The 25,101-nt window shown below is 41.5% G+C and overlaps 1 protein-coding gene and 1 long non-coding RNA gene across 6 annotated transcripts in view; one reads left to right on the plus strand and one right to left on the minus strand.

Annotated features, from left to right (window-relative positions):
- RALA (RAS like proto-oncogene A) overlaps positions 1–21,309 on the minus strand; it is an 81,993-nt gene extending 60,684 nt beyond the window's left edge. For all 3 annotated transcript variants that reach the window (XM_005549751.4, XM_015447512.4, XM_065542095.2), the window contains exon 1: positions 21,060–21,309. The gene's annotated coding sequence lies outside the window, so the exon portion shown is untranslated. The remainder of the gene's footprint in view (positions 1–21,059) is intronic.
- Positions 21,310–21,346: 37 nt separating this feature from the next.
- LOC102123505 (uncharacterized) overlaps positions 21,347–25,101 on the plus strand; it is a 44,883-nt gene continuing 41,128 nt past the window's right edge. For all 3 annotated transcript variants that reach the window (XR_275456.5, XR_275457.5, XR_012432526.1), the window contains exon 1: positions 21,347–21,450. This is a non-coding gene — a long non-coding RNA (uncharacterized lncRNA). The remainder of the gene's footprint in view (positions 21,451–25,101) is intronic.

Consider the following 25,101-nt stretch of genomic DNA (forward strand, 5'->3'; position numbering starts at 1 on the left):
ACAACAACAACAACAACAAAAAGAAACAATCAATTTAGCCACCAGAAGTAGTAGTCAGGTAGAATAGTATTTTAATTTCTGAGTTATATTCAATAAATATTTTCAGTTCAGAATTTTCTCTCTCTCATAAATTCCTCAATTTAACTGAATAACTTTTTAAAAGATTTCTGAGGACCTGGAGTCATTATGTATATTATTAACCCGCTCTCAGAGGCTATTATGAATTCTGGGCAGTATTCCTTGAATTCAATAGCCCTGGAATGTGGAACTCTGAATTCTTCTATCAGCACTGCATAGTCCTTCTGCCTCTTTTTTTTTTTTTTTTTTTTTTTGAGATGAAGTCTCAACTCTGTCACCCAGGCTGGAGTGCAGGTGGCGTGGATCTCGGCTCACTGCAATCTCCACCTCCCCGGTTCAAGCGATTCTCCTGCCTCAGCCTCCTGAGATGACTGGGATTACAGGCATGTGCCACCACGCCTGGCTAATTTTTTTATTTTTAGTAGAGCCGAGGTTTTGCTATGTAGGTCAGGGTGGTCTCGAACTCCTGATCTCAAGTGATCCACCTGCGTCTGCCTCCCAAAGCGCTGGGATTACAGGCGTGAGCCACCATGCCTGGCTAATTTTTGTATTTTCAGTAGAGAGGGGATTTTGCCATGTCGGCCAGACTGGTCTTGAACTCCTGACCTCAAGTTATCCGCCTGCCTCAGCTTCTCAAAGTGCTGGGATTACAGGCATGAACCACTGCACCTGGCCGTTTTTCTGCCTCTTTCTTCCCTTGCACAGTTGTCCCCCGCTGATCACTACTGCCTATGTGCCTGCCGGCAGCAACATCCTTTCACCCCTAAAAATTGTTTGGAAATAAACTATCAAGTTTATTACTAGGTATAAAGTAAGGGTAATTAGTTCTGGGTGATAACCTAATTATTCTCTTGTGCATCAGATACATAAGAGTCTTTAGTGCTAGGACTTTGGCATTTATATGGATGCTCAAAGGTGTTCTTTGTTTGTTTGAACTTTACTTTCTAATTCTTAATGGTATAGTCTTAAGTTTCCTCATCTTCTACCTCACAGGTTTTACTGGATAATTAGATGTAAATAATGAATCTGAAATTGCTTAGGTCAGGGCATGGGAACAGAAGGAAATCTACAGATTCTAGTCACTTCCTCCTGCCTTATGTGTTCCATATGTAAGCTGTAAAACTTGAGCTCCAAGTAAGTGAATGTTACAGTGTTATTTTCAGAAGTTTGTGATCAGGATGGTTAGAAACTAACTAAAGAAATGAATGATGTGTGGCCTGAACAGGCAGACCACTTGGGAAACCAGTGGGAAAGTTTTACGACAGCCAGCTTCAATTATTTGATTAAAGGTATATGTAAAATGATTACTCTCAATTCTGTCAACAGTTGCGCTATTTAACAAGTGCTCAAAAATATGTCTACTAAATGCTGCTCCGGAGAGCAAACCAAGGAACGAGAAGTCACAACAGTCTTCAGTTCAAAGAGGACATATTTTTAAATATAAACATCCAAAAATGAAGCAGATTTCCACAATATCACTACAGGGGTTTACAAATGGCTAATAGCCAGATAGCTTTGAGAGGATTTTTGTAAAGAGTGTGAAGGAAATCAGAATATATAACCCCCAAATATGCTTCTCTGATGTAAAAATTACTTTTTAGCTGAAGACAACTGAGAGATAGCAAACCAAGGAAAATCTCTATCCTCTTCCTTTTCTACCTAAAGGCAGGATATAGGTTATAAATCCTCTGTTACTAGAGACAACTCTAGACTCATCAGCCCAGAGACAGCACCAGAGGAATCTGCAAACAAATCTTACTCCTTTACTTTCCCCCCTTATCTTTACCTTTCCACAGTTTCCCACTCCTGGAAGCCTAAAATCCTTTCCTTTGTCCTGTCATTTACCCACGCATTTACTGCCCTTTGTTGAAGACGCTATATAAACCAGAGCTGCAAGCCACTGTGCTCTGAGTTTGTTTTCACTGCGGTTTCTCCCATGTGTTGTATGCTGCACATGTTAATAAACTTGCTTTTCTATTGTTAAACTGCCTTTTGTTACAGCCGTTGTTCCAACTGAGGAACTAAGATGGGTAGAGGTGATCTTTAGCCTTCCTCTTGGGTATAAAAATACACAAGATGACCCCTTAAGGTCTGTTTCAACTCTGACAGATAATACATTTTATACAGATAATCTGAAGCCAGAATTTTTCAATTCTGCATTTAATTTTCATACTAAAATAAATCCCAAAAAGTACTATATGGAAGAAATGTAAGTTCCACACAGTATCCAAAGATATCTGTTCAACTACATGAACAAATTCCAGTTGTATCTATCTACTAAAGGTTTAGATAAGAAGCACTTCAAGTGATAAACATGATTTCCTTTTTTGAGCAAGAAAATCACTAAAACTACATCAATAACACCATCACCATCACCATCCACATCATATACCCAACGTCATGAAAATGAACTGGGAATTATGCTTACTTAAAAAAATTATCCTTACTTAAAACAAAAATCACTTCAAAGATGAATCATGTAACATATGGACACTGACAGAGCTTGGGAATCCAAATATATGAACACAGAGGGGAAGCAAACCAGTTTTAAAAAATTGATTTCAGCAATCTGTAGGAATGTAGGAACTCCAAGATGGTCATAACCCCACTCAGAGAGGTAAAGAAAACTACGTAAAAGAAAGTCCACGAGAAGTGGGGAGGTCAGCCACAATTATCAAGTTGTTATCAATGTTGAGATAGGTCCCCTCCCTTCCCTGGGAGGTGGGAAGATGTATGTGGAATATTTTAGCATAAACCAAGTATCATATGTGTTTGTTTCAATACAAAAATGGTTCTATTAGTAATGCTAAAATTAATCAGAAAATAAATGTGAGTTTTAGAAAATAGTACAGGTATTAACCTTCTATTCATTACTTTTGGTTTAACCTCATAAAAATGGGCAAAACTGATATAACACCCGTAAAGAAGTAGACATATGATTTGTCTGCCCAGCACCCCTCCAGCACCCCTTCCTCTCCTTACCCCATCAAAACAGGACTAAATTAGCATGCGCCACTTCCCTCAAAAGCAAGGCATGAGCACCAAAGCGCTCCATTTCTTGGGCTCATCTAGTAGGGCTAGTGAGGAAGAACTGAATCTGGAGATAAAGGTGGCTATCTTCCTGACCACATGAAGAGAGTCTGCCAGTAAAATGGAGAAGTAGAGGAAGAGAGAAAAAAATGGCAAAACTCTGTTTTGCTGAACTGGTTTTCTGGCTCTTACAACTGTGGGTAGAGTCCTAATACCCACAGTATGAGTATCTGCTTCACATGGTTCAAAGCGGAAGAGTTTCTCACTGCTTAATTGTTGAATGAAGATGAAGGTGACTATTCTTTCTTTAACTGACTCTGCTTTAATACTATTAATAGATACATGGAAGAATTATGACCAGAAGATGTAGCTTTTCTCCCAACCCTCCAAGAAAGTCACATGGGAAATTAGAAAACATTAAGAAAGGCTCATGGTCAACATCATTACCAAAAAACACAGCACTCTCTGAGAGAAAATATCTGCCAATCATATATATCTGATAAAAGATTTGTATCTGTAATACACAAACTCTTACAACTCAGTAACAAGAAAATAACCCAATTAAAAAAGAAACAAGAAAAAGATTTGACTAAACATCTCACCAAAGAAGATATGTGAATGGCTAAGAAGCACATGAAAAGATGCTGAACATCATCAGTTATTAAGGAAATGCAAATGAAAACCACAATAAGATACCATTTCAGGCTGGGTACAGTGGCTCATGCCTGTAATCCCACCACTTTGGGAGGCCAAGGCAGGTGGATCCCTTGAGCTCAGGAGTTTGAGACAAGCCTGGGCAACACAGCAAAACCTCGTTTCTACAAAAATACAAAAATTAACCAGGAGTGGTGCCATGCACCTGTAGTCCCAGCTGTTGGGGAGGCTGAGGTGGCAGGATTGCTTGAGCCTGTGAGGTTGAGCTCCAGTGTGCCAAGATCTCACCACTGCACTCCAGCCTGAACAACAGAGCAAGGCCCTGTCTCAAAAAAAACAAACAAAACAAAAACCAGATACCATTTCATACCCACTAGAATGGTTATAATACAGAAAAAACACTAACATCAAAAAAGACTACAGCAGGTCCTCAAATAATGTTGTTTGGTTCAACATCATTTGGTTTTAATGAAATAGGAGGAAAAAACCCCACATTCCAAAGATGTGTACAAGAGGTTCACAGGCATGTCTAAATTGTCCATGCCTGAGTGAGTGTGGGTGTGTGCATGAGGGCATCCTGCAACAGGATGGCGTCCTGTTCAAGGCTGGTTCCAGCCTGGTTCCCTAAGTTGCTGGAATGGGCTCTGGCCATCCAAGAGCCTGAACTGGAAAAAGCGGGTTGGAAAATGAATGGATGAATACAAATCATTAGAAAATAAAAATCTATAAAGTCTATGATAATCGGACAAATGTATGAAAACACAGGATATGATATAAAAGTGCTCAGAAAGTCTGTCATATTTGTGATTATTTCTCTCCCTCTATTTTTTTAAAGGAACAGGGTCTCACTATGTTGTCATGGTTAAGACTGCAATGACTATTCAGTCTTAACCATAGTGCACTACAGCCTCAAACTCTTGGGCTCAAGAGATCCTCTTATCTCAGCCTCTTATGGAGCTGGGACTACATGCACACATCACCGCCATTTCTTTCTGAACTGTGTGGTGGCAGAAAGTGCTCCTTACATTTTTCGCTTTGTAAAGATTTCTTCTTTGATTTGACCAATCACTAATGCAACTGCTGTCACTCACTGATTCACCAAAAATTGGGTAATAATCTTACTTGTTTGTATCAATCTTTCTGAAAGGTATGTATAGCTCACAATTATTTCAATGTTTAGAAGTGTTTTGGGTATTGATTTAGAAGTCTGTGATGTTTTTGTGACCAGAAATATGCTGCAGAAACTTAACTCTTGTTTATGTCAATTAACCTATGGTAAAATTGTTTTTGTTATACACCATTTCACTTAAAGTCACATTTTCCAAGAACCTACCTAAGACATTAAGTGAGGACTTACTGTGTAACAACTGTCCATAAAGATGCAGAGAAATAGAAGCCCTCAAACACTGCTGGTGAGGATGCAAAATAATGTGCAGCCACTCTGGAAAACAGCGTGGCAATTTCTTAAGAGATTAAACATAAATGTACCATACAGCCCAATAATTACACTCCCAAGTGTATATACATGAGAAATGAAAACATATGTCCACACAAAGACTTGTACATGAATGTTCACAGCAGGATTATTCACAACCAAAAAGTGGAAAAAATCCAAATGTACACCAACTGTAAATAGATAAACAAGATGGCCTGGGCACAGTGGCTCATGCCTGTTATTCCAGAATTCTGGGAGGCCAAAAGGGAGGACTGCTTGAACCCAGGAGTTTCAGACCATCCTGGACAACACAGGGAGAACCCCATATCTACAAAAAAAATTTAAAAACTAGCCAGGCCTGGTAGCATGTGCCTGTGGTCCCAGCTACTTGGGAGGCTGAGGTGGGAAGAATGCTTGAGCCCAGGAGGGTCAAGACTGCAGGGAGACATGATGATAAATAAAACGTGGTATATCCATATCCATAGAATGGAATACTACTAAGCAACAAAAAAGAACTACTGACACATGGGCCAGGTGCCGTGGCTCACACCTGTAATACTATCACTTTGGGAGGCCAAGGCGGGCGGATCATGAGGTCAGGAGATTGAGATCATCTTGGTTAACACAGTGAAATCCCGTCTCTACTAAAATACAAAAAAGTTAGCCAGGCGTGATGGTGGGCGCCTATAGTTCCAGCTACTCAGGAGGCTGAGGCAGGAGAATGGTGTGAACCCGGGAGGCGGAGCTTGCAGTGAGCCGAGATCACGCCACTGCACTCCAACCTGGACAACAGAGCAAGACTCTATCTCAAAACAAACAAACAAACAAACAAAAAAACACATGCTGTAACATGAATGAACCAGAAAGACACTATGCTAAGTAAAAGAAGTCAAACACAAAAACCACATATTGTATGATTTCATTTATATGTACCATCTGGAAAGGGCAAATCTATGAAGATCCCTGTTATACCCTTAGAAAAATCACTGACTTGACACTAAATATTGTTCTAAATTTATGAACAAGTGGCACACTCCTGTAATCCCAGCTACTCAGGAGGCTTAAGCAGCAGGATCACTTGAGGCCAGGAGTTAGAGGTTAGAGTGAGCTGTGATCACACCATTGCACTCCAGCCTAGGTGACAGAGCATTCAGCCTAAGTGACAGAGTAAGACCCTGTCTTTTAAAATAAAATTTTAAAAAAAGAGAGGGAGAAAGAGACATTAGGAGACAACTGGGAAACCTGAATCTGGATTAGATATTAGAGGATGTTATGGAATTACTATTAATTTTCTTAGGTGTTACAATAGTATTACAACAGTATTATGCAGGAGAATGCCTTTATTCTCAGAAAATGCAAGCTGAAGGACACAAAGGTGAAGTTTCTCCAGCTTACTTTCAAATAGCTCAAAAATCAATCAATCAATAAAAGCATCTATACTCAGAAAAAGCAAATGTGGCTAAAATGATAATTGGTGATTGCTGAATATAGGTGTAGGGTATGTAGGCATTCAATATACTATGTTACTCTTTTCTGTAGGTTTTAAATGTTTCAAAACAAAAAGCTGGGAGGAAATAGCACTCTCATTTTAAACCTAACCAAATGTAAAAGGAATCACCAATAAAGTTCTCTGTGCATTTAGAAAGAAGCACATAGTTGATGTATAAATACTGTCATCTTTTTGATCTACCTGTGTTAACATACTGAAACAGAGGGAACAATTGTTGAATGAAGGTCAATAAATGTTCCCATGTGGAAGAACAGCTGTCCTCTCTATATCTCTTGGCTGATAATAAAGATCAAATAAGATAATGTATACAAAAGTGCAGTTTCCATTAAAAAAAAATTAGTCATACTTTGTACCTTCCTGTTAACAGGGACAGAAATACAGGATTAAACCTAGCATCATTTTGGGTTACTTTGGCTATAACTGGGGCTCCTCAATTTTGTAGTCAACACTGCACTAACAATTCACTTAGACAATGTCAGTATTCATTATGAATAATTCCCCTTCATTACTCTTAAACATTCTATTTGCTACACCACAAATTTTAACAGTGTGCTTTTAGCAATTTACTGTTTTAACAGCTTGAAACTCATCTGATATGGTTTGACTCTGTGTCCCCACCCAAATCTCATGTCAATTTGTAATCCCCATGTGTCAGGGGAGGGACCTGGAAGGAGGTGACTGGATCATGGGGGTGGTTTCTCCCATGCTGTTCTAGTGATAGTGAGTTCTCATGAGATCTGATGGTTTAAAAGTGTAGCACTTCCTTGCCTGCTGTCTCTCTCTCCTGCTCCACCTTAACGAGAATGTGCTTGCTTCCCCTTTGCTTTCCGCCATGATTGTAAGTTTCCTGAGGCCTCCCAGTCATGATTCCCATTAAGTTTGCAGAACTCTGAGTCAATTAAACCTCTTCTCTTCATAAATTACCCAGTCTCAGGTAGTTCTTTATAGCACTGAGAGAACAAACTGGTATAACATCAAATACACAAATGTAAAACAGAAATTTTGTTAATGAATCAAAAGAAAAGTCCACCTGGAAGTTCAAACAAAAAGTCAAGTTTATAGTTTTTACAATAAAGAAAGTGTTCTTGGGACTGGACCTTAAACTTAGAGATCTAAGAAGAAAAGGCATATATGATATGCTAAAACATAGATAACTTCATAAACATAGGGGAGCTCAAAGTATCCTAGCAGAGGAAGGAAAACAAATTATATTCACTAGAATGGCTATAATAAAAAAAATAAGGCAATAACAACTGTTAGTGAAGTTGCGGAAAAACTGGGAACTCTCATACGCTGCCAGTGGGGATGTAAAATGGTGCAGCTGCTTTAGAAAAGTTTGGCTGGTCCTCAAAATGTTAAACATGGAGTTACTACATGACCCAGCAATTCCACTCCCAGGTATATACACCCAAGAGAAATGAAAACATACATCCATGCAAAAACACATACATCAATGTTCATGTCAGCATTATTCAATATAAGCCCCCAAGTGGAAACACCCACATGTCTATCAACTGATGAATGGATAAATTATGGCATACCCACACAATGGAACATTATTCAGCCATAAAAACAAATGAAGTATTGCCACATGCTACAACATGGATGATCTTGAAAACATTATGTTAGGCCGGGCGCGGTGGCTCAAGCCTGTAATCCCAGCACTTTGGGAGGCCGAGACGGGCGGATCACGAGGTCAGGAGATCAAGACCATCCTGGCTAACCCGGTGAAACCCCGTCTCTAGTAAAAAATACAAAAAAATAGCCGGGCGAGGTGGCGAGCGTCTGTAGTCCCAGCTACTCAGGAGGCTGAGGCAGGAGAATGGCGTAAACCCGGGAGGCGGAGCTTGCAGTGAGCTGAGATCCGGCCACTGCACTCCAGTCTCGGCGACAGAGCAAGACTCCGTCTCAAAAAAAAAAAAAAACCATTATGTTAGGTGAAAGTAGCCAGACACAAAAGACTACACATTGTGTGATTCCATTTATGGAATCCAAAAATTGTTTGGAATAGGAAAGGCTGTAGAGCAGAGTCCCCATCCCCTGGGCCGCAAACTGGTAGCAGTCTGTGGCCTGTTAGGAACTGGGCCGCACAGCAGGAGGTGAGCGGAGGGCAAGCAAGCATTACTTCCTGAGCTCCAACTCCTGTCAGATCAGTGCTGGCATCAGATTCTCACAGGAGTACAAACCCTATTGTGAACTGCGCACATGAGCAATCCAGATTGTGTGCTCCTTATGACAATCTAATGCCTGATGATCCGAGGTAGAACAGTTTCATCCCAACACCATCCTCCTCCCCATCTCCCCTGGTCCGTGGAAAAACTGTCTTCCACAAAACCAGTCCTTGGTGCCAATAAGGCTGGGGGCCACTGCTGTGGAGACAGAAAATAGATTAGTAGTTGCCAGGGGCTGAGGGGCAGAAGAAATCAAGCCTGATGACTAATGAGTATGGCTTTCTTTTTGAAGGTAATGAAAATCTTCTGGAATTAGATATTGGTGATAATTGCACAACTCTGACTATTAAAAACCACTAAATTGTACTTTTTTCTTTTTCAAGACAGGTCTGGCTCCGCTGCCCAGGCTGGAGTGCAGTGGCATGATCTCGGCTCACTGCAACCTCCACCTCCTGGGCTCAAGCGACCCTCCCACCTCAGCATCCTGAGTAGCTAGGACTACAGACAGGCATGTGCCACCATGTTCGGCTAATTTTTCTGTATTTTTTGTAGAGATGCTTGGTTAATTTTTTTGTACTTTTTGTAGAGATGGGGTTTTGCCATGTTGCTAGACTGGTTTTGAACTCCTGGATTCAAGCAATCTGCCCGCCTTGGCCTCCCAAAGTGCTGGAATTACAGGCATGAGCCTCCATATCTGGTGAAATTGTACATTTTAAAGGGCAAATTTTATGGTATGTGAATTATATCTCAATAAATCTGTTATTATAAAGAAGATTCAAGTCCTCACTACAAAAAAATAATAAGCAAAGGAAATAAAGACAATTCACACACTAAGAAATACAAATGACCAATGAAATAGAAACTTTAACAAGACAAAGAAATGGGTTTTATGAACTGGACCAAAACAAAACATAAAAATAAATAAGCATAGCAACAAATAGCGACAAAATGATCAAGTTTTATTTTATTCTTAGGGACTAAGAAAGCTACTGAAAATCACAAGCAGCAAGTAAGAATGAAGCAGCAGGGGCACAGAATTGTCTTAGCTGTATTATGCAGATGTAAGAAACAGGAAGACCTTGGAGATTAATAGGGTAGTGGGAAGGTTACCAATTATTCAAGCACTAAATGACTAGGGCTGGTGTCCCAGAAACCTAAGACTTCAGAGGATGGACTAAATATTTTAGGCAGAAAGATGATGGAAGACAGATTTCCCTCAGACTAAAAATGGTAGGGGGCGGGCAGAGGAAATAAGACAACAACAACAAAAAGAACAGAAAAGATCACCCTCCTGCTGAAGCGTGCCATCAGGGTAGCTGCACGCACCACAGGACAAGATCTGAGGATCTTCAAGGCAGGAAACCCCAAAGTCTGCCCCACCCAAGTCTGATTTTCATACCAGTGAGGCAGCAAGACCCTGAGAGAAAAAGGTGACATGGGTCACAGGAAAAGTGAAGACAGATAGGTGGAATGGACCAAGGAATGGACCAAGGTGAGTGAAGGCTCCTCAACCTAAGGACAAGAAGAGATCATTAAATACTCCACCTACCAGCACTCCAGGGACAGCAAAGATGGACAACAGGCCAAGGATTGAGAATTGTAAGGAGTTCTAGGAAGGAACTCATTAGCATATGGGGCAATAAATTAATAAACATCCTACCACCCAGCCCTCCTGGGAGAGAAAACAATAGAATAACAGAAAAGGGCAATAGGATGTGGTCTGAGAGTTCACAAAGGGACCTGGAAATCTTGAAATTATAAGAATCTACAGAAAATATGCTACTTGAACTTTCTGGATAAATTAGATGGCAGTGAAATAAAAACACTCTCCAGAACTTGGGAGACCAAGCACTGGTGTGCAACCACCTTCATTGCCATGTGGATGGAACATGTGCAGGATGCTGGGCTAACACCTGATTTCACACCAACAAATCATTCCTGCCAGATGACTGGATCCGCATAAATAAAACCTGGAGAAAGAACTGCCCCAAAGCCAGATGTCCCAGGCCCTACACACTTGTCAAGAACCACCCACAGCTATGTACTCTAGGATTACCCCCCAATGGATAAACTCATCTAATTACAAACCTGATGATACAGTTTGGCTGTGTCCCCACCAAAATCTCATCTTGAATTGTAATCGCCATAACCCCACCTGTTGAGGGGGGGACCAGGTGGGAGGTGACTGGATCATGGAGGCGGTTTCCTCCGTGCTGTTTTCGTGATAGTGAGTTCTCACAAGATCTGATGGTTTTATAAGGCAGTTTTTCCTGCTCTCGCGCGCACATGCTCCCTCTTGCTCTCTCACAGGCATTCTCATTCTCTCTCTCTTTTCTGCTGACATGTAACACATGCCTTCTTCACCTTCCGACATGATTTTAAGTTTCCTGAGGCCTCCCCAGCCATGTGAAACTGTGAGTTAATTAAACCTCTTTTCTTTACAATTACCCATTCTAGGGTATGTCTTTATAGCAGTGTGAGAACAGACTAACATCTACCTCACTATACGATCTAGAAATACAAGAAGTCAAGGCAGCACCATATCAATACAAAACCAGCCTTGCTCATCTGCAAAGCACACACACCACTTAAGACTATGAAGCCTAGAAGGGAATCCCTAGATTTTCATAGACCCATGACAGCTTTAGCCTAGAAGAGAAAAGGAGGTCACCCTGTGGCATCTATGACTAGCTGGGTAAAAAACACAATGAAATCCAGAAAACTGTGTAGAGAAGCAAGAAAACTCAGGACTGGTTGTATAAACTGAGAAACCATGGAGCAGTTACCATGCTAAGCACCGTATTTTGCTACCATGCACTAAAAGTTTGACTTTTCCTGCCTCTTGCCACATCCATCTCCTTAAGTATCTTTTGTTAAAATTTAATTTTTTAAAAATTGAGATGGAGTCTCACTCTGTCACCCAGGCTGGAGTGCAGTGGCATGATCTCAGCTCACTGAAGCCTCCCCTCCTGGGCTCAAGTGATCCTCCCACCTCAGCCTCCCAAGTAGTTGGGACCACAGGCACACGCCACCATGCTCAGCTAATTTTTGTACTTTTTGTAGAGACAGGGTTTCACCATGTTACTCAACTTGGTCTCACACTCCTGAGCTCAAGCTACCTGCTGGCCTCAGCCTCCCAAAGTACTGGGATTACAGGTCTTAGCCCCCATGCCCAGTCAATCTCCATAAGCATCTCTTAAAGACATAGCAAAGGACTGCGTGCAACCCTTGCAAGGTATATACATAGCCAGATTATTATCTAGGTTTAAATGTACACATTTGTATATCCATGATGAATGTAATACAATGAAGCAATCAGCACCTCTATTATAGACACTGTTACACTGCTATTTAATATTGTTCTGGAGATATTAGTCAATGCAATTAGATAAGATAAACAGTTAAAAGCATAAACACTGGAAAAGAAGGAAAAAAACTCTATTTACAGATGACATGATAGTATATCTGGAAAGTCTGAGAGAAGCAATGATGAAAGTAATTGATATGATTTGGATGTGTGTCTCTTCCAAGTTTCATGTTGAAATGTGATTCCCAATGTTGGAGGTGGGCCTAGTGGGGGATGTGTCGGTCATGGGGCAGATTCCTCATGAATGGCTTGGTGCTGTCCTTACAGTAATGAGCAAGTTCTCACTCTATTAGTTCACATGACAGCTGGTTGTTTAAAAGAGCCCAGAACCTCTTCCTCTCTCTTACTCCTCTTTCGACATGTGTCACACCTGCTCACTCTTCGCCTTCCTCCATGAGTAAAAACTTCCTGAGGCCTCACCTCGCCAAGGAGATGTTGGTGTCATGCTAGTACAGCCTGCAGAACCGTGAGCCAAACAAATCTCTTTCCTTTATGAATTACACAGTCGTAGGTATTCTTTCATAGCAACGCAAAAGAGGCTAACATAGTCAACTTAATAAGAATTTGGCAAGGTGGCAGGAAAATATGCAGAAATCGACAATATTCGTATTCATGGACAATAACCAGCTAAAAGACATAAATTATAAGAAAACTATAATAGCAACAAAAAAGATAAAATAGCTTAGGAATAAGCAAGAAATGTTAAAAACTTATATGAAGAAAACTATAAACCATTCCTCAAAGACACAAAAGTAGAATTTAAAAAATAAAAAGACATTGTTTGTTTTAGGTTAACATGTCTCAATACCATCAAGATGTCAATTCCATAGCGGGGCATGATGGCAGACACCTGTACTACCATCTACTCAGGTGGCTGAGGCAGGAGGATCACTTGAGCCCAGGAGTTCAAGGCTGCAATGAGCTATGATGGCACCACTGTACTCCAGCCTGGGCAACAGAGGGAGATCCTTTCTCTAAAAAAAAAGATGTCAGTTCTCAATAAGTTAGTATAAGCTTAATGTGATCCTAATAAAAACAGCAATGAGGCTGGGCACCGTGGCTCATGCTTGTAATCCCAGCACTTTAGAAGGCCGAGGCAGGTGGATCACTTGAGGCCAGGAGTTTGAGACCAGCCTGGCCAATATGGCGAAACCCCATCTCTACTAAAAATAAAAAAAATAAGCTGGGCATGGTGGCACACGCGCGTAGTCCCAGCTATATGGGAGGCTAAGGCGGGAGAATCGCTTGAACCTGGGAGGCAGAGGGTGCAGTGAGCTGAGATCGCACCACTGCACTCCAGCCTGGGTGACACGGCGAGACTCTGTCTCAAAACAAAACAAACAAACAAAAACAGCAATGGAATTGTTTCACAGACTTAAGACAAATCGATGCTAAAGTTCATACAAGAAGGCAAGAAAAACAACGAAGAAGAAGTACTATAATAGGGGACTAGCCCTATCAACTATTAAAACATACTACAAAGCCTCTATGATTAAAATGATGTGGTACTGGTACATGAATGGTGAGATAATCCAATAGAAAAAAATACACCCAACTGCATATAGAAGGAACAAGAATTTTTTTTTCTTTTTTAAATAAATGTCATTGGGGCAACTGGATAGCCACTTGAAAAAGGATAAAATTAGATGCATTCCATATATCATACATAGAAATAAACTCTGAATGGAACTAAATGTGAGAAACGAAACTATATGCGTACCAGAAGAAAGCATGTGTAATATGAATTCCTCTATAACCTGAAGGTAAGAAAAAGCTTCCTAAATATGACTAAAACTTCAGATGCAGTAAATTTAAAATTTACATATTTGACTATACAAAAACAATCTCTTGCATGGCAAAAAATCACCACAAGCAATGCCAAGACAACTAGCAAAAATATCTGCAACATATGTCAAAGTTAAATGGCTAATATTCTTAAATAAAAGGAACTTTTAAAAGCTGACGGGAAAAAAGACTGAAAGTCATATAGAAAATAGGCAAATTGGTCGGGCACGGTGGCTGCTGCCTGTAATCCCAGCACTTTGGGAAGCTGGGGTGGGCAGATCACTTGAGTCCAGGAGTTCAAGACCAGTTTGGGCAACATGTTAAAACCTCATCTCGACAAACAAAATACAAAAATTAGCACAGCATGGTGGCATGCACCTATAATCCCAGCTACTCAGGAGGCTGAAGTAGAAAGATCACTTGAGTCTCAGAGGCTGAGGCTGCAATGAGCTGTGATCGCACCATTGCACCACTGCACTCCAGCCTGGGAGGGTCCAGCAAGACTCTGTCTCAAATAAAAAAAAAAAAGAAAGAAAAAGAAAAAGAGAGCTGGGCACAGTGGCTCACACCTGTAATCCTAGCTCTTGGGGAGGCTGAGGCGAATGGATCATGAGGTCAGGAGTTTGAGACCAGCCTGACCAACATGGTAAAATCCCATCTCTACTAAAAATACAAAATTAGGGCCAGGCATGGTGGCTCATGCCTGTAATCCTAGCACTTTGGGAGGCTGAGGCAGGCAGACCACGAGGTCAGGAGAGCGAGACTATCCTGGCTAACACGGTGAAACCCTGTCTCTACTAAAAATACAAAAAATTAGCTGGGCGTGGTGGCACGCACCTATAGTCCCAGCTACTCGGGAGGCTGAGGCAGGAAAATCGCTTGAACCTGGGAGGCAGAGGTTGTAGTGAGCTGAGATGGCGCCACTGCACTCCAGCCTGGCAGAGCGAGACTCTATCTCTAAATAAATAAATAAGTAAATAAATACAAAAATTAGCCAGGCATGGTAGCGCACACCTGTAATCCCAGCTACTCAGGAAGCTGAGGCAGAAGAATCACTTGAACCTGGGAGACGGAGGTTGCAGTGAGCAGAGATCATGCCACTGCACTCCAGCCTGGGCGACAGAGCAAAACTCCGTCTCGAAAAGGAAAAAGAAAAGAAAGTGGGCAAATACTATGAACAATAAAAAGAAATATTAAAATGGCCCTTAAATCTATGAAAACATGTTCAATTCACTTGTAATAGAAGTACAAAAGAAAACTACACTGAGATACCATTTCTTACCTATTAGATCAGCAGAAATTCAAAAGCTGACAAAACACTGCTGGTGAGGCTGTGGGAAATAAACACTCTACTCTCATACAATGCTGGTAGGAATGCAAAATAGTACAACCCCATAGGATGAGGAGTTTGATAGTATCTAACAACTCTACATATGCATTATCCTGAAGATGTATCTCCAACAATACAAAGATACACGTATGCAAAGTTTTTCACTGTAACATCATTTGTAATTGCAAAATATTAGATATTATTTAAATGTTCAAACAGGACATAGTTGAAAAAACTATGGTACATACGATAGCAGTTAAGAATGAAAGTTATTGATTTTAGTTTATGTATATTATCTTTTCACATAGCTACTGAGTTGTTAGGAAATAAATACTTATTAAGTTGTTCAGACCTAATTACTTAATAAATTAAACTGGCTGGGTGTGGTGGCTGACGCCTGTAATCCCAGCACTTTGGGAGGCTGAGGTGGGCAGATCACGAGGTCAGGAGTTCAAAACCAGCCTGGCCAGCATGGTGAAACCCCGTCTCTACGAAAAATACAAAAAATTAGCCGGACATAGTGCCATGTGCCTGTAATCCCAGCTACTCGGGAGGCTGAGGCAGAAGAATTGCTTGAATCTGGGAAGTGGTGGTCGCAGTGAGCCAAAATCGTGCCACTGCACTCCAGCGTGGGTGAAAGAGCGAGACTCCATCTCAAAAAAAAAGAACAAACGAACAAAAAAATTAAACTCTTAGGTGTTTCTTTTGACCTAGGGATGCTGTGAAAAAAATTACTGCGATAATAAGGGTGCCATGAATTGAGAAAGCTTGGGCACTTGACTGATAAAGGCCAATGAAGAAGGCCTTTAAGAGAGAGAAAGAATGCGTGTGTGTGTAGTTATGAGGTTACTGTGGATTGTTGTCAACAAAATTTACAATAGGCTAATGAAAGTACTCTCTCCAGTGTAGTAAGAGCTGTAACAGATGTTATGACAGGACATAAGAGAAGCAACCAGCCCAGTCTTGAAGGTTTTTTTTTTTTTTTTTTGAGGGATGGGATCCAGAGAGAGAACCTAATTGTAATTTTTTTTGGAGAAGTATAACCTAAACTGAATTCTGAAGGACCAGTAGGAGTATACTAAATTAGGGAAAGGAAGAGAGGCTAGAATTCCAGGAAGAGGAAATGGAGGACTGAGTAAACAAACACTAGCATTCCAGAAGCTGGGTATTGTTAGAACAAAAGATCATCCAAGAAGAGAGATAAGGCTAAAGGGTTAGGTAAGAAAAAAATGAAAAAATATGAAAGATAAAGGGGAAAAAAAGAGTTAGGTAAGGAGCACATCTTTTTTTTTTTTTTTTTTTTTTTTTTTTTCTTTTTTTTTTGAGACGGAGTCTTGCTCTGTAGCCCGGGCTGGAGTGCAGTGGCCAGATCTCAGCTCACTGCAAGCTCCGCCTCCCGGGTTTACGCCATTCTCCTGCCTCAGCCTCCGGAGTAGCTGGGACTACAGGCGCCCGCCACCTCGCCCGGCTAGTTTTTTGTATTTTTAGTAGAGACGGGGTTTCACGGTGTTAGCCAGGATGGTCTCGATCTCCTGACCTCGTGATCCGCCCGACTCGGCCTCCCAAAGTGCTGGGATTACAGGCTTGAGCCACCGCGCCCGGCCAGGAGCACATCTTGAAGATTTTGTATATGAGATTAAGGCTAAATGGAGTTTGAATTTTATTAATGGGCAAAAAAGAGCCACAAGAGGATTTCAAGCAGGGGAATATCACCACTGTTCTACATAAGAATGGGAAAAGTATCAGATGAGTTCCAACCACAGGCTATAAGGCTGCTGTAGTAATCCAGAATAATCTAGACAGGGCAGCTGAACTCAGTGTTCAGTCGCTCAGTGTGGCAACCTCCACTTTCAATGGAGTACTACGTTAGCTTCTCGACTACATAAGCAAACAGATCCCATGGCTTAGATGATCACAATCATAATCTTTTGGAAACTGGGGGATCTTTGCTAACCTTCCCAATAAATCAGGGAGTATAAGACATTTTATAATCTAACTGTGTCTTATTGTCCAAAATAACATTATCAAACCCTGACATTTAGTTTCAAAAGTAAATTCAGTAATAAAATTGGATCCCAGACTTTAAGGAGATTATGTATGTCAGTGTTACATCTATTGTATCTAATATAGGACCCTAGCTGTGAAGGGCTTTAAGAACAGTATCATTTTATGGAGGCATGCCTTTTTTGGCTTGTAAAGACTACCCTCTTGACTTTGAGAAACTAAGTCAACACCTTCACGTATAATTAAATCAAATATGCAAATTCTCATCTAAAATTTACTCATACATAGAAACCCATAGAAGTTTAATTTCTTTTTTTCTATATGGCAACCCAAATCCTTATGAATGCAATAAGGTAATAAGAAAGATGTCTTTTAAAAAAAAAAAAAGAATAACTTACTTATGGGGGCCAGATAATCAGCTGTTTTTTACTTAAGGGTATATCTTTAAAAAAACAGAAAGAGAGAGAGAGAAAAACACATTCTTCAAAGTAAGCCTATTTAAAAGTGCATTTTAAAAAGTGCACAGGCTTAGAAGGAGGGAAGAGAATTCTACCAGCACTGAATAGCAGCTAGACCCTTACAAGACTTCTGCCACCTTTAAGCCTCCATCTTAAACCCAGAGAAAATGATTAACGACCTCAAATGTTAAAAACAGACCCAGAACATCTCTGCTTCTTTTACCATTCTTTTACTGTCCCCCTTAGCTTCTCCCCAATTTCCATTAGTGAAAGAAAGAACTAAAAAAACAATGTGATTTCAAGGAAAGGTCACTACAAATAGACTTATGGTATTCCTCTCAAACAGGGACAATTCTGTTACTTTAAAAAGCACTAATCAAAAGAACTGAGTCCAAATACTTTACCAGAACACTGACAGGAACAATGCCCAACCATTTTTCCATCATGGCACACATAGAAGGTGGTAACACTGTATTTGTAGGCACACTGAAGATAGAAGAATGGCTGCTGCTTGAAGCCACCTGGCCAGGGCCACTGGCAACCCCAGGCCACACTTGATGTCCAAGAGAGAGGAATCAGTATCTTTGCCTTCCTGAAGCTCCAGTTCCCAGCTCAGTCAGAACTGCCTTTTCCACAGCCAGTTAGGATTAACTGCAATAATACTCAATGCTCTCAGTAATTGTTACTTTCAAATCTAGGCTCTACTATACAGAAGCTAGGTGCCCAGCCTCTGGCAAATAACTTCAATTTACCTTAATAAAGTATGGGAAAACTACCTGTCTTGCAGAAGTGTTGTGGAGATTAGAAATAATTTAAGCAAAGCTCTTATCACAGTGCTTGGCAGGCAATCAACACATGAGAACTCTTATTACCAAGAGGACTACTGAATTAAAGAAGGAAAATCTAACCTCTGTATAGTGGTAATGTCACTGACATAAGAAATTGCTGGCTTCCCTCTCCTTAGTGTCTAAGAGTTAAAACATTTTATAAAACAATGAAAATCATAAACTATCTACTTCAAAATCATAATATTTTTCCTCATTAACATTCACAGCCTCTTATTCCAGTTATTTTAAAAGTAATTGTCCTTGCCACTCATCTACTAAAGAATACAAATGCATATTACACTGATATGCATATCTACAAGAATTGACAGTGGTACATTTATTTACGTTCTGTAGAAGCTAAGCTTGGAAAAACAGTGCAGGACCACCACCAGATACTTGGAGAGGACAGAAAACATCAGCACCTTCTTATTTGAACCTCCCTAACATGAAAATAATCCAACCATCTATAGACAAAAATATTCCCTCACAAATGGTAGACAAGACTCTTTTCTATAATTAGTCCTTTCTTCCTTTGGAAAGTCCTGTGAAGAAAGTGTTGTAATGAAGTACTGCTTCAAAATAAATGATACGTATTATTGCACACTCAGCAAACACACTAGAGAACAGCATCTGGATCTTGGAAAATAAATGTAAAAGAGGCTATTGGTAAATCATGCCAAGGTCACATCAGGATGTCAGAGGATTGCATGTATTCATGGGAAGAATGAACCACTATAAGCATTTTGGGAAGCACCACGTTTTCCAAACAGTGATAATTCCTAATTTCCTCTTTTTGATTAAGATAGGGTACAGTTATCAACCCCAAACATAAACTTGCTGTGTATCACCAGGCAATCTCTTCCTACTAACTCTGAATATGCTCAAGTAGTAAGCATTTAACACTGGAATACAAGTTACAATGCTCAGCACAATTTTAATATAATTTTAACCTTTCAGAGCAGGATAGTTTTGGAAGGTAAAGAATTCTTTGACTCTGCTGAAGAATGTAAAGACGAAGTAAGTCTGTATGTGGCAAGAACCTAAAACAAAACGAACAGCCTAGCCCAACAAAAATAAGCAACTCCTGGATGGTGACTGTGAGATAACCTATACATTCATTCATTCAGTGCAGAAATGTGTGAACAGCTTCATGTTCAAGGCATTCTGCATAGAAACAGTGATAAGTAGGACATGGCTCCTGCCCTGAAGAAATTCAAGGTGGAAAAATGGTGTTTTCAGATAATATTTTACGATAATAGTGTTATTATTTTAATACAAGAGTCAGTTTAGAATAATATTGTATTCCAGGGACAGAAAAACATGAGCTAATAAGACACACTGAAATACATTAATAAACATACTGTAAGAGTTTACTAATGAAATCTGTTATCCAATTTCTGGAATATCATTAAAGTTGCAATTTACTTCCTGGAAAAGCATTAACTTATGATACATGTTTTATAATGTTTTATAAAGGTTGTTCCCAAAACACACTACACAATTTGTAAATTAGGTGCTTTTCAGCTTGACACGTAGGGCGTGGCACGGGGCTTCTCACACTACCTCAGCGACACTTGGATGAGCTCTTACAAGTATGGACATTCAGGTTTCCGAGCACAGGCCAGTTAACTCCCTAATTCTCCCTAAATCCTGAAACAACACTGCCACCCGTGTGCCGTCACCCCCGTCTACTTACACACATATATACAGGCTAAAAGCATGCCAATCACATCTTCCACTTCTAGAAATCTTTCAGAAACGAACCACAGAGGAAACACCTCTCTCCCAAAATGTATTCTCTTCCTCATTTTAGAAGCTAGATTACCTGAAAATGGGCTAAAGCTGTGCAAGCGCCCAAGGCCAGGTAGTCAGTTCAGCTCGGGCAGTCTAATGACTTTAGTCTGAAAAAGCATTCCTTTAACTGGCAAAAAACAAACAAACAAACAAACAAAAAACCCTGGGGGAGATGCTTAAAAAGCAGCAGCTCTAGTACGGGCACGGAGTGGAAAGAAAGGGAAGGAGGGGAGAGGGGCGGAGTGAGGCGCGGGGACTGCGGCGGCAGCGGGTTGCCCCAGGTCGCGGGCACCGCCCGGGCGGGAACTTGGGCGCCGTGGACGAGAGGTGCGGGGTGACCTTCGGACGAGGCCAACTCAGAGGGGCTGCCGGACGCGGGGGACCTCTCCGCAGCCGCCCGCTCTTGGGGGCTCACTCGCCCCACAGCGGCGAACGCGGTGCCCCGGATTCCAGCCGGGCTCATCTCGCAGCTCGACCCCGGGCAGAACGCGGGATGTGCAATCTCGGCAGCCCGAATCCGCGTAAGGGCCTCGGCCCGCCGCCGCCCGGACACACCCCCGCCGCCGCCCCGGTGGCCCCAGTCCCTCCCCGGGCGGCCCGAGCGGGCATCGCTCACCTGCACCCCAAGCCAGTCCGCCGCCCCGAAGGCTCCGGAAGCCGCGGCTGCGTGGCTCCGGCCGGAGGGTACTCGGTCCTTGTCGCCTGGGAGGCCCCGCGCCGGGAGCGGTCGAAGGAGGAGTCTGACGGGTGGCGACGGAGCCTAGGCGGCTGGAAGAGGAGGAGGAGGAGGAGGAGGAGAACTCCAACGCTCTGCTCTGGGGAGATCCACCCTCCTCCTGGCGGCTCTGCAGCAGCCGCCGCAGATCACTTCCGGGGCGCTTGGGAGCGGGGCGGGGCGGCTGGGGAGCGACTTCCTGTCCGTGGGCTGAGAGGAGGGTGATCATGGGCCCGGGCAGGAGAACAATGGCTTGGAGGGCGCAGGCTGCCCGGTCTCCGCCCCCTGCATGGTGAGGCCTGTCTGCGATGTCTTTCCGGTGGCCCCACCCCCGGCTCTCTGAACTCCGCGAGGTGAAGTCATCTCCCGGGGGCTCGGGAGTGGCTGCGGGCCTCGCGGAGGTTCCCGGATCTCAGCGGCGTCGCCCCGGTGTCCTTGTCTTTATTTTGGGGACCAGGAGGGGGTTCTTGCGGGAAGGAGGGGAGAGCGGAGTCCGCCATCTTGCTTCTAGAGGGTCAGCTCCTGTTCCCTGGGCGTCTCAGGGTTGAGGCCGCTCGGTGGCGTGGCCGGAGGTATTCAGAGCGGAGCTGGCGACGTGGCTTGTCGCGGGCCAAATCCCAGGAGACGGGTCAGCCGCCTACCCTGGCTGGAGGGTCTCGTGGCTGCCCTGGGCCTCATCTAACTGCTGACCCCCTGGAGAATTCGCCTCCTCGGACGGTCTGCGAGTTCTTTCTGAGGGGTATCGGACCCCCCCCTGCGATTTTGCGGGTCGGGTGTCGGTGTGGTACTGAGATCATCTTGCGGCCCCATGGCACTGTGATTTGGTAGCTTGTGAGAAGTAGTTTCACTAAATCCGTAAATTTAAGTTAGCAACTATAGATTCTTATGTCTTGACATTTATTCGCTTATCTCTCTTTGCTTCCTACAAATTGAGTACCAACTACATTCCTGGTATGAGCCATTCAAGTATTGTCCAGTCTAGTGGGCAGACAGACATGACAGCAAATAATTGCTATTGAAAGTATGGTATATCAAGATGTACAGAGTAAAGAATGGATAGCTTTACTAACTGTAGGTTAGAGGTTTTAAGATAAATAGGTATTTTCTACTACAAAAAAAGGGGTGGGATGGCAAATCCGGATCCGAACAGAAAGGAGATGCAGCACGGGGACAAATAATGTGTTGAGAAGAATGAGTAATAATTACAGGTCTTAAATTTCAAACTTAGGTTGCTGAAAAGGATGAGGGTAGAGAAGAAAACAGGAGCCAAATCACGAATCCTCTATGCCCTGGTGAGGCAATGAGTGGACAGATTACAATTTAAGCTATTCTTCTGTTGGTAGAGAACAGATATAACTTGCGGGGTGGAGGTGGGAGGGCAGAGGAGAAGGGTAAGCAGAGAGCCCACAAGGGGGCTATTGCAGAAGCCCGATCCTGTGTGAGTGGTCGTGAGCATCCAAAGGAGATGGATTCCTAAAATATTCAAGAGACCAGATCAACTGATAATCGGTTGCTAGGGGCAGCTGCCAGATAGGAGAATGGAAGAGGCAATGATGAGGCCTTGTTTTGCTTTGAGGGAGGGGCAGGATAAGGGCGTATTTTACTAAATAAGATAAGGAAGAGTTAGAATGAGTCCTGGGAGGGGACAGTCAGTTTTGGAGTTGATGAGTGAAGTAAGAGTGGTGCTGTCTAATGGTGGTTGCTGTATGGGTCTAGAGCTCAGGGAGGAGCGGGGCTGAAGTTGGAAACACCACAGGTTTACATTACCACATCCAAGCTGACTGCAGTCTTACGTCATTGAGCACAGTTTCAAAACTACTTCTCCTTTCTCCCTGCCTTTACTTGGGAAAATTACTGAAATACCGCATTAAAAAACCCAGTATGGTGATATGTGTCATCCATAGACCAATACTTTAATGTTTAATGGTCTTCTAAGGACCCTAAAGATCAGGTTTAGCAGAAACTAGATGTAACAGTGGTAACTGTTAATAGTATAGCATCATTAACTCATAAAATGAAATATTATCTATGTTTATATTTTAATATTTTAATTTTTTTGTTTTTTATTCTCTAGGAATTGCTCCGTTCCAATAAAATATTTTAAATTTAATCATTGACAACAGTTAAGCTGGCCATAGGTTAAGGATTGAGGATGGTGGGTTGCACAAATATCTGCTCAATGGAGAACTAGAAGGAGAATGACTTCAAGAAGAGTGAGCAATAGGAATGCAATGAAAGACAACCTCAGATTCATTAGTCAGCCTGTCTCAGCTGCTTTTTGGTGGCTCACAGCTATGCTAACCTAGCATAAAGCAGTCAGAAATAGAATAGTTCATTTTGAGCAGAGCTTCAGAAAACCACAAATAGTAAAAGCCCTATAAATAATAGCTACAGCTGCAAACCAAAGACTAATTATTAGTTTTTAACTCTATATCCCTATAGAGCAGCATTTTTGAACACACAAAAATGAGAAACTCATTCACTTACATCGTAGATTATTTAAATACAGTATTCTCAATTTGCCTTGGATAAAAAAGCATTTAGGTGTATTGAACAACCATATAATGGATAATATACTGAACAGGAAATGAGAATAATTAGCTTGAGTCCCTTTTTTGTTAGTTGTTCACCGTATGACCCTAGCAATGTCACTTAACCTCTCTATGCCCTAGTTTCTCTGACTGTAAAATAGAGATAATAATAACTTTCTATCAACTGCCTCTCAGAGATATTATAGGAAATAACAAATTAATGCTATGAAAACTCTTTGAGGTACTTGGATGAAAGGGCATAATTGTAAGCACATATTATTAATAATTAGCACTAATATCCAGTAGCACTCATGAGCATTCCTGACTTTGCTGCTGGATTACTCAAAGAACATGAAGGATCCTGTTTTGAAATACACTTAGATCTTTTTTCTTAACTTGTGAATTGACTGTTTACTATTTATGATCAAACCTAGTGTATTAACAAATATAGTTAATGAAAGAGGGAAGTAAAAAGTTTTGGTAACTACAACTTTTATGTTCATGCTACTCATAGCTAATACATGCTTTGGGGGACAATACAGGGTAGATAGGGATTTGCCAGAAGCATGTTTTAGAATTAATGATTAGTCTACTCCAGTCAATTAACTGGAATTTTGTATTAAAAACATTACTCATGTCCCCATAGAATAATGCAGTCCCTATAGAATTTATATACAGTTACATGTTTGACACAATTAAGTTGAACATTCCTGTGAGACTCTGTCATTCTCATCACTGTTTAATCAGAAACGTAATGAAATATATAGACTTGTGAAGTTTCGTCCAATGTCTATCCCTAAAGTAGATGAAATTTTTTTCCATTAAATTGGTGACTTCAGTGTTTCCTTTAGAAAGGTGTATGCATAATGTAAATATTTAAATATATTCATGACTACATAATGTGCATATTTATTTTTATATACTTGCTTATATACCAATTTATAAAATTATCATATAATGTATATTAACTATACATCTGGTAACAACAATGACAAACAAGACTTCTTTGTGTTTTAGGGCCAGATGAAAAGGTAATTGGTTAATAGCCATTTGTCACCATTGATGAAAAATCAACCCAAAGTCATGTTTTATTATTTATTAGAGTTAAGAGCATTATCTATAAGAGTCATGACACCTTGACTGGGTGTAGTGGCTCACACCTGTAATCCCAGCACTTTGGGAGGCCCAGGCATGAGGATCACTTGAATACAGGAGTTCAAGACCAGCTTGGGCAACATAGGGAGTCCTCATCTCTTAAAAAAAAAAAAAAAAAAAACCAAAAAAAACTAGGCAGGCATAGTGGCATTCACCTGTGATCCCAGTTACTCAGGAGGCTGAGGTGGATCCCTTGAGCCCAGAAGGTCGAGGCTACAGTGCCTGTGATCATTACACTGTGCTCTAGCCTGGGCAAC

This window comes from Macaca fascicularis, chromosome 3 (assembly GCF_037993035.2).
Source record: "Macaca fascicularis isolate 582-1 chromosome 3, T2T-MFA8v1.1".
NCBI lineage: Eukaryota > Metazoa > Chordata > Mammalia > Primates > Cercopithecidae > Macaca > Macaca fascicularis.